This window comes from Scomber japonicus, chromosome 7, assembly GCF_027409825.1.
Source record: "Scomber japonicus isolate fScoJap1 chromosome 7, fScoJap1.pri, whole genome shotgun sequence".
Lineage (NCBI taxonomy): Eukaryota > Metazoa > Chordata > Actinopteri > Scombriformes > Scombridae > Scomber > Scomber japonicus.
This window is the reverse complement of record NC_070584.1, coordinates 15,436,452-15,444,432: the sequence shown is the minus strand read 5'-3', so window position 1 is coordinate 15,444,432 and position 7,981 is coordinate 15,436,452. Positions and strand designations below refer to the sequence as shown.

General features: G+C 37.3%; 1 long non-coding RNA gene across 1 annotated transcript; it reads left to right on the top strand.

Moving 5' to 3' along the window:
* Positions 1-2,663: 2,663 nt before the first annotated feature.
* On the top strand, positions 2,664-5,512 carry LOC128361309 (uncharacterized). Its single transcript, XR_008321576.1, has 3 exons — positions 2,664-2,677; positions 5,001-5,038; positions 5,470-5,512. It is a non-coding gene; the product is annotated as an uncharacterized LOC128361309 (long non-coding RNA).
* The last annotated feature ends 2,469 nt before the right edge of the window (positions 5,513-7,981 follow it).

Genomic DNA, 7,981 nt, shown 5'->3' with positions numbered 1-7,981 from the left:
TATTAATTCAGACTAAATTTTTTTTTTAATGGAAAAGCAATACTTTCATTCTGTACCCCTCAAAACGCCCCGTGGCTGTATTATTTTAAAAAAAATATAGCTTTTAATAAATATTCTACATATTCAACCTTTAAATGTCAGTTATATAGGAAGCAGTGAATGAGTGAATGAGAAGTAATTACGGCTACAGCCTATTTCTTGGACAGGTGCCGTGATTTCCTGGAGTCTTCATTGGTTGCTTGGCAACTTCATTGCAATGACAAAGGATCCAGGAAGTCCCTGCTCCTGATCATGAAATAGAAATAGTAACCATGGATACAGATACAGTGGAGGGTTATCTGGAAATTGTGGCGCCACTCAGCCTTGCTGCCAATTTTTTTCCATAGTGGCCATTCATGGCATTGCAGCGATCTCCTGCTGCCCAAAAAACATTTACCACATTGACCCTCATAATAAAAGAGACGTCTGTAAAATTGGACACCTTTAACTTCAACAAGGTAAATTAATAGTCTTTCTATTATAAACTTTTAAACCCATTCTTGAAAAGCTATTTTAATTTATGACATTAACCCAGTGTAAAGTGTATGAGATGAGTAAGAAGTGGCCGGCAGGCCTATCAGGAAAAATGCTAGTGAGAATATTCAGTGGGTTGCTACACATGGAAGCAAACCTAGAAGCTAGAGAACATATTTGGCTTGTGTGCCAGGGAAGCTCTTTTCATTTAAGTGAAATGGTGCCATCTTTGAGTCCAGTATCCAGTTCCTATAATACATATGACACATTAAGGTAAATGACCCTTTGTAAAAAGAGATACAGGTGCTGTTTTTTGAACCTTTGTACAGAGCCAAGCAGACTGTTCCTATGGGTTTGCAACCAGACAGATATGAGAGTCGTATTGATCTCAACCAAGATGATCAAACTCAAGCAAATACGCATTTTTTCCAAATTTTGAAATATTCCTTTAAACCTGGCAGGTTTACACAGGGAATTGGCAAATCCAAAAGCATTGATTTGCAAAAACACTGCAAATCCAAAAGCAATGCCAGATGATCTCTGTCCCCTTGACAGTTTGAGCATAAGCAGCATATAGCAGGACATGCAGTTATTTATGATAAGCTTCCCTAATGAAAAATACTTTTGTTTGATTTTGTTTAAAGATGTTAGGAATGTGCAAGTGATAATAAATCCTCAAATCTGGATTTCACACTTTGGATTATGCAAGTTACTGACTGTTACTTATTATAATATATGCAGAAGCAAAAATATAATGGAAAGTATAACAAATAAAACATAAGGACTAGACCACTTTGCTCTGCAGACATAAAGAGCAGTCGGGCTCTTCTAATCAGGAATTGTGTGAGCAGTGGACCAAACTCTCAAAGCACACAGAACATCAGACTAAAGTATGGGGTGTTTTTGATGCCTGCAATAAAGAAATTTAAGCTTAATCAACTGTTGTAAAAAGAACATCAGCTGAATGCTCAATGACAGTAGCTTAATTGGACTAATTACTACAAATGATGATGATGCAATGCATCTACAAAGAGGAAGCTAACTCTCTGAGTACAGAAGATTAGTAATTACAGAAATAAAGATTTGAGTCGTGAGGTTTTAAGGGAAAGTAAAAATGTTTACTCACTGGCAGCCTATAAGACTTCTATTTGCACATTTCCCTATTAAAATGTATTATATTTTCTTTTTATGTAAATAAAGCGGCTTACAGTATGTGTCTCTTATTTACATTAAATAGCTCAAGAAGTGTCACATTCTCCTCAGGCTGTAATTGTCCAGGATAGACAAGCAAAGCCATTGTTGAGTTCTGAGACAGTGTTATCTGCATTTTCTACATGCACTGGTGAATGCAGTGATTACCTCTAAGACATTCAGGAGCCTGAGCGACACTCACAAGTTTCATTTCTCCTCGACAGCTCTGCCATTCAATCATACCACACATCTCACGCAAATGACATGAATTCACTAACAATTCACAGCAACCTTAAAAGACCAGTGTTACTGCATGTTTAGGTCAGTTATTAGGATGCCGATTCAGCAGCTGAAATGCAAGCATGCTGATGAATGATAATATTTACTGACGGGTGTTTAAAAAGTAGGGCTGCAACTATTCACATTTAAGAAGCTAGAATCAGAGAGATTGTTTTTTTTAAAAGCTCAAAATGGTTGACAATTAATTTTGTGTCAATCAATAAATGACTATCATTGCACCTTGTAAGGGATAACATTAACATCGCCCGAATCTTTGCTTAGCAACCGTAACTAGGCACAGAGAGCCGACACTCATGCTTCGGATTGGAGCTGAAGGAAAAGATGTACTTCTAAACATTTTTGAGTATGCTGTCTTTTTTAGTATGTCTTTTTTTTTAACTAAAGAACAACAAGGAAAAGAATAGATTGAATACACTTTAATTTGTACTACCATCAGCTGTAATTGTACATTGGCATGTTGACATGACTATCTAGGATACTGCCTAGAATAACCCAGCATTACTTCCAAGGCAAAGGAGCACATTAATAATTATAGATTTGTTACAACCCAGAGTTCGTCTGAGCATTTTTCTGATGTGTTATCGGTATGTGCTTCAACTCTGTGCATGTATTGTGGATCTCTCTCCCCCTCTAGGGTGATCCTGCTGGGGTGTCTGTGTGTGATGGGATGCTGGTGAGCTGGGCTAATTGAATGATTGTGATTGTGTGAGTGTGGGTTGTTCCAGGGAGCTGATTTAAAGCCAGTCTGTTCCAGCTTCTGAGGGCTCTTCTCTCCCCACTTCAAGTCAAAATGTATTAATGCGTAATGTTTTACTATGCTTACATCAAATATCAGCTCAAGATTTGTAAGATTGGGTAACTTTTTTTGTTACATTTGGTTTTCTGCTGTTTTTATTATGTCAGGAGTTACAGTAGTAGGACTGGGCCGATATGCTTTTGTGCCGATTCGATTCTCTAACAATTTTTGGGTCCCAATTCGATGTAAATTGCGATTCTGATTAAAAAAGTATTGCGATTTGATTTTACCAAGTATTGCGATTTTATATTTAAATTATTGTGATTTTCTTTCCTTAAACAATAACAGGTTGAACCAAACACTTGATAATACATCATAAGTCATATTTACAAAAAACATTCTCATCCACCAACATCTTACAATAAACTAAACTGCTACATTTAGCTGGTCTTTAGAAAAAAATCAAAAATTCAAAAATAAAAATCGATTCTGGTATGAGAATCGATTTTTTAAAAATCACCATTAAAAAATCGCGATAAATATAAAAGTTAGGTTAGTGGCTTGTCTCTTTGTTCATTTTCTTGTAGTTTGAGTGTATCAGTTTAGTTTGGTTCAACTTTAGTTTGCTTTTGTTTGTTATTATTAGCTCACCCTGAAGACTAAAAGATTTCAAATAAATCCTTTTAAGTGCTGCAACTTTCTTGTTGCTGGTGGTTCATGGGGGCTGGAAAGAGGGCAGATCGGCTGGAAATGAGAGACCTGCTTTTGTCTGCATCTGTGTGAAATCAAAGATGTATTGTTTCAAAAAGTTAAAAGAAAACTATGAATTTAAATCTGCTGCTGTCATTGTAAACTGTTATTTGTGTCCTGTAACAAAAAGGCTTGACAGGAATATTATGGAGGCCAGGTCGATTGTCTGATAAATGGACTGTCAGTACAAGAAAACTATTCATTATAAGTGTCACATGCATCTACCTAGTCTGCTAGGGATATTTGGGCTAAGAAGTGTATATTTCATCATCTAAAATCACCATTAATATTATATTTTTTAAGTATCCCATAAAAAACAGGTAAGGATACACACAACCTTTTTTTCACACAGATATCTTGACTTCTGAAGGTTACTCCCTTCAGACACTGTAACTAGAGGCCTTCAAAGCATTTTATAGACTGAACTGCTTCTCTAAACCAGACCAGACGATGTATTCCCTCAGGGAGAGGAGTGGGCCACCGAGACAAAACCTCTCCAGTTAGAAGCACCGAGCTACTGACCTGATGTGGATCTCATATCTCGCTGGCTACAAAGATATGTGTGTACTTCTCCATTTGATTCAGTGTCAATGGTCAAGGACAATAATGGGGTAAACAGTGTATAGCTCACTGAGCATCTGGCCAACTGGAAAAAGTTTTGGAAACTTAGTTGTTTGCGTGGGAGGATGAGAATGTGAGGGACACTTTAGATACACTATACAGAGGGAATAAAACTGTGTGTGTGTGTGTGTGTGTGTGTGTGTGTGTGTGTGTGTGTGTGTGTGTGTGTGCGCGTGTGTGTGTTTGTGTGTGTCTTGCTCTAACATTAAACCCCAGGGGAGATAAGAGCAGATGATTGTCAATTTTCGCCCTTCCTTTTAATTTGTGATCCATTAGATGAAGTGATCAGAGTGGTACCATGCAGAGTGACAAAGAAAAGAGAAAGAAAAAGACACAAAAGGTTCCTGTGATGAACAAAGACATCACAGCGGTCTCACAGAGCTCTGCTGTCCATTATATGAAAACAAACTCACATTTTTAATCTGTTTGGAACAACTGATGGCTGAGCAACAATTATCAAATTACTTTAATATCAGATTATCACATCAGACTTCACAGTGACAAACAGTGTGACTAAAGCACCAAACTTACTACAGTGTCAATTGCTAAATTAATGATTGTCAAGGCAATTAAAGGATTGGGCTACAAAAAGAAAATACTGATACTATGTAAAATTATATTTATATGTTTAGATATTCATCTAACTTTTCCTTTTTATTCTTGAGAATTACTGAATAATTTTACCTCTTCTGTCTAAAAAGTGCAAAGCCTAGGTTAGGCCATTAAAGGAAAAAAAAAATAATTTATGCTCTAAAATGAATATATGTAATGATCAAATCCAGAGTATGAATTATTAATTCAAAGTTTTTTTTAATTTCTCTGTGGCTCATCCCAAGCTCCGTGAAAAACCCTGTGCTTACCCTTTGCTTGTCCTCGTCATCACCCACAGACAACAACACAACAGGTGAAGATGGCTCACAACTAATGGTAATCATTTCTTAGATTTAACGGGTCCCAAACTAGAAATGTTGCATTAATTTGTGCTTGATGCATGTACTGTAAGGCCTTTGGTTTTAGAGTACCTTTCAGGATTTTACTTGTGAAGTCCTCCATGGTTATAGATTTGTGGGCTTTTGTGCCCAAAACTCTTTGTGTTTGCCGCTGTGACGTCCGTTTAAAGCTCTACTAAAAATCTTTATAAACTTGTCTTTTTGCATGTATTGGTTTGTTTGTCCCCTCTCTGCTGTTTTTTTTTCTTCCATTTGATTAATTTAGGACTTCTTTTTTCTTTGTATTGTTCAAATTCGGTTAATTTATTGCTCATTTTTTGTCTCTTTTGTGAAGCACTATGTTTTGAAAAGCACTGGTGTTTTTATTTATTTTTCAAATTGACTGTTCGTTGTATAATACATTTTCAGATGCTGTCATGCTGAATAAAGTCAGTTCCAAATGGATTTGCTTTTTCAAGCTGAGCAACCTCGGTACATCATAATACAATAAAGCTGCTGTCATGAAAACCTCAAAAACAAATGTCTTATGTTATGGATTTGGCATTTCTTAATAATTTCTTCGGAAGTTACCTTCAGAGAAATATGTTATTTGATAGCAGGGAGAAATTAGAATTTCCTGGAACAAATAGCTCCATTCAAATCCAATTATATATTCTTCTTTATTATTGGAAACTTTATCCTCCATGTTTGTTGAGAGCTGCTGTACACTGTCTTCATTATAATTAGTAGCAAATTACATTGGACTTTCCAGGAAATTTACCGAAGATTATTCAGAAATTATGGACTTGAACATCAAACTTCAAAACTCCAATCTTTTTGGATTTGTTGTTCAGTCTAATTTACATTGTTTACTCCTCAGTGAGTTACAAAAACCATCTCTTTTGGTCTAATGAAAGTCAAGATGAAAAAACAGGGTAATTTCCAGAACACATTTGGGAATACAGTACAAGTTTTCACAATGCAGCATAACCATAAGATACGTCATTAATTGAATAATGCATGTTAAGTAATGCCACAGAAGAATTTCCCCTCATATGTTCAGTTTATCCAAGAATCCACCTCCTCCTCTTCCCTGCACAGCATTTAGTTGTGGTGTAGAGTAAAGTGCTACTGAGCAAGAGAGGGATGTGAGGTGTTCAGACTACAACGCCGCAGGACCAGAGCAGCCTTTAGTGGTAATGACCCGTCTGTATGGCAGAGATTTAGAGACACATACAAAAGTAAAGCCACAACAGGGGACCTGCTGCTGCAATTCATCTTCATTTTAATTGGGAACATTTTGTGTTGCTCACTCCTCCACATTAATAAACCAAAGCCCTACAGCAGTTTCAAAACCTCATTAAAGCACCAGATACAGTCCAACCCAGGTGTTGCTGAGCAGAGAACAGAAACTACATTTTCTTCTTATTAATCTTCTTAATGATCATCTATTTTCTCTTTTTCACCATTATCATCACCATCACTATCATTTTCAGCAGCTACATTATTAGCTGTGAAAAAACAAAAACAACAATAGTGATTCCAAACAATAATCCCATTAACTTCTTGGTGATATAACATGAAAAGGGGGGTTAAACAGCAACATTTACTTTTATTACTGAATTTAAAAATCCCCCTAATGGTGATCTCTTTAACATTTGTGTTGACAATACAGTCCAGGTCCTTCAGGCTTGAAGACAGTGGAGGATTTATTGATGTGCAGTATTCAGACAGGCTTTAATTCCACTCTTGCCCCCTCTGAGTTGAGCAATGTGTGTGAGACAGCACACAGCGAGGGAGAGACGAGCTACAAAGGGCCAGCTGCCACTGCAAATGCTGAAGCTGTTTTGGGAAACTGAGCGGTGATTCATGCTGGCAAATTGATTCATTTCTTGTACTGATTAGCACCTTTTTTTTCTTTGTCCATATGTTGCAATGGCCTTGAAAAGACCAGTTGAAAAAACACATCTTTCTTGCCGTAGTGAAAAGGTTCTAGGTTCAAATATACAATGATGCAATCAAATTCAACATCACAAACAACAGCAACAATCAATCTGCCCCTCTTTGAACATTATAAGGTACACTTTGCTGCAAAGCATTGTTGCACAGGTGTTTACATTATTGCAGCTATTTTTACACACTAAAGTGCCCAGCAAGTGTGTATATGCTTTGAGGAACATTGGTGCAAATGAAAAGCTTTGACTAGCTCTTATCACCAACGGGCAGTCTATCATACCAGGCAGAAGAATCAGTTTTCAAAAGCCTACCTAAAGCTAACCTGCTGCCCTCATCTCAGCTCTGTTCCTACACAGGAAATCACACAAGCTGCTGGAATGATCACCCACAGCTCACCACCCAAAGCGAGTCGAGCACACGTGAGGCTCAGGTTCAGCTGAGGTGGGGATTCATCAGAACAGCAGCAACGGTTTGTCTGATGGTGTAGCTGAAATTTACATAAACATAAACAAATCTTTCATTATCAGCGAAAGGGTACAGAGGAGCGGCTTCCCACCTGATGTCAAATCTCCTCATCTTTTTCGGCACAATATTTTTAGGAGATTCACACACACACCGATCATTTTAAATGTCAGCTTTGCAAAATTGGGTCTGTCCCACACTGGGGTACATTCTGCTAGTTCATACGGATGATTCAAGTTATTCACAATGGCGTCCTCCAAGTAAAATGATTAAAGAACAACAGGATTGCAGAAAACAAAAGACAGACAAAACAAATCCTCCTTAAACCATAACTTTCATGTGCTCACTTCACAGCTGCTACAGAGTAACCCCCCAACCTTGCAGATATAAATGGGTTCCTGAGCATCATCACAGTGAGATGTGAGCACGGATGGCATGTAGAAAAAAACAGCTTATGGAGATCAACATATCCAGTTGTTTTGTGCCATAAACTACACATATCACAAAAGTAATGCCTGGAAAG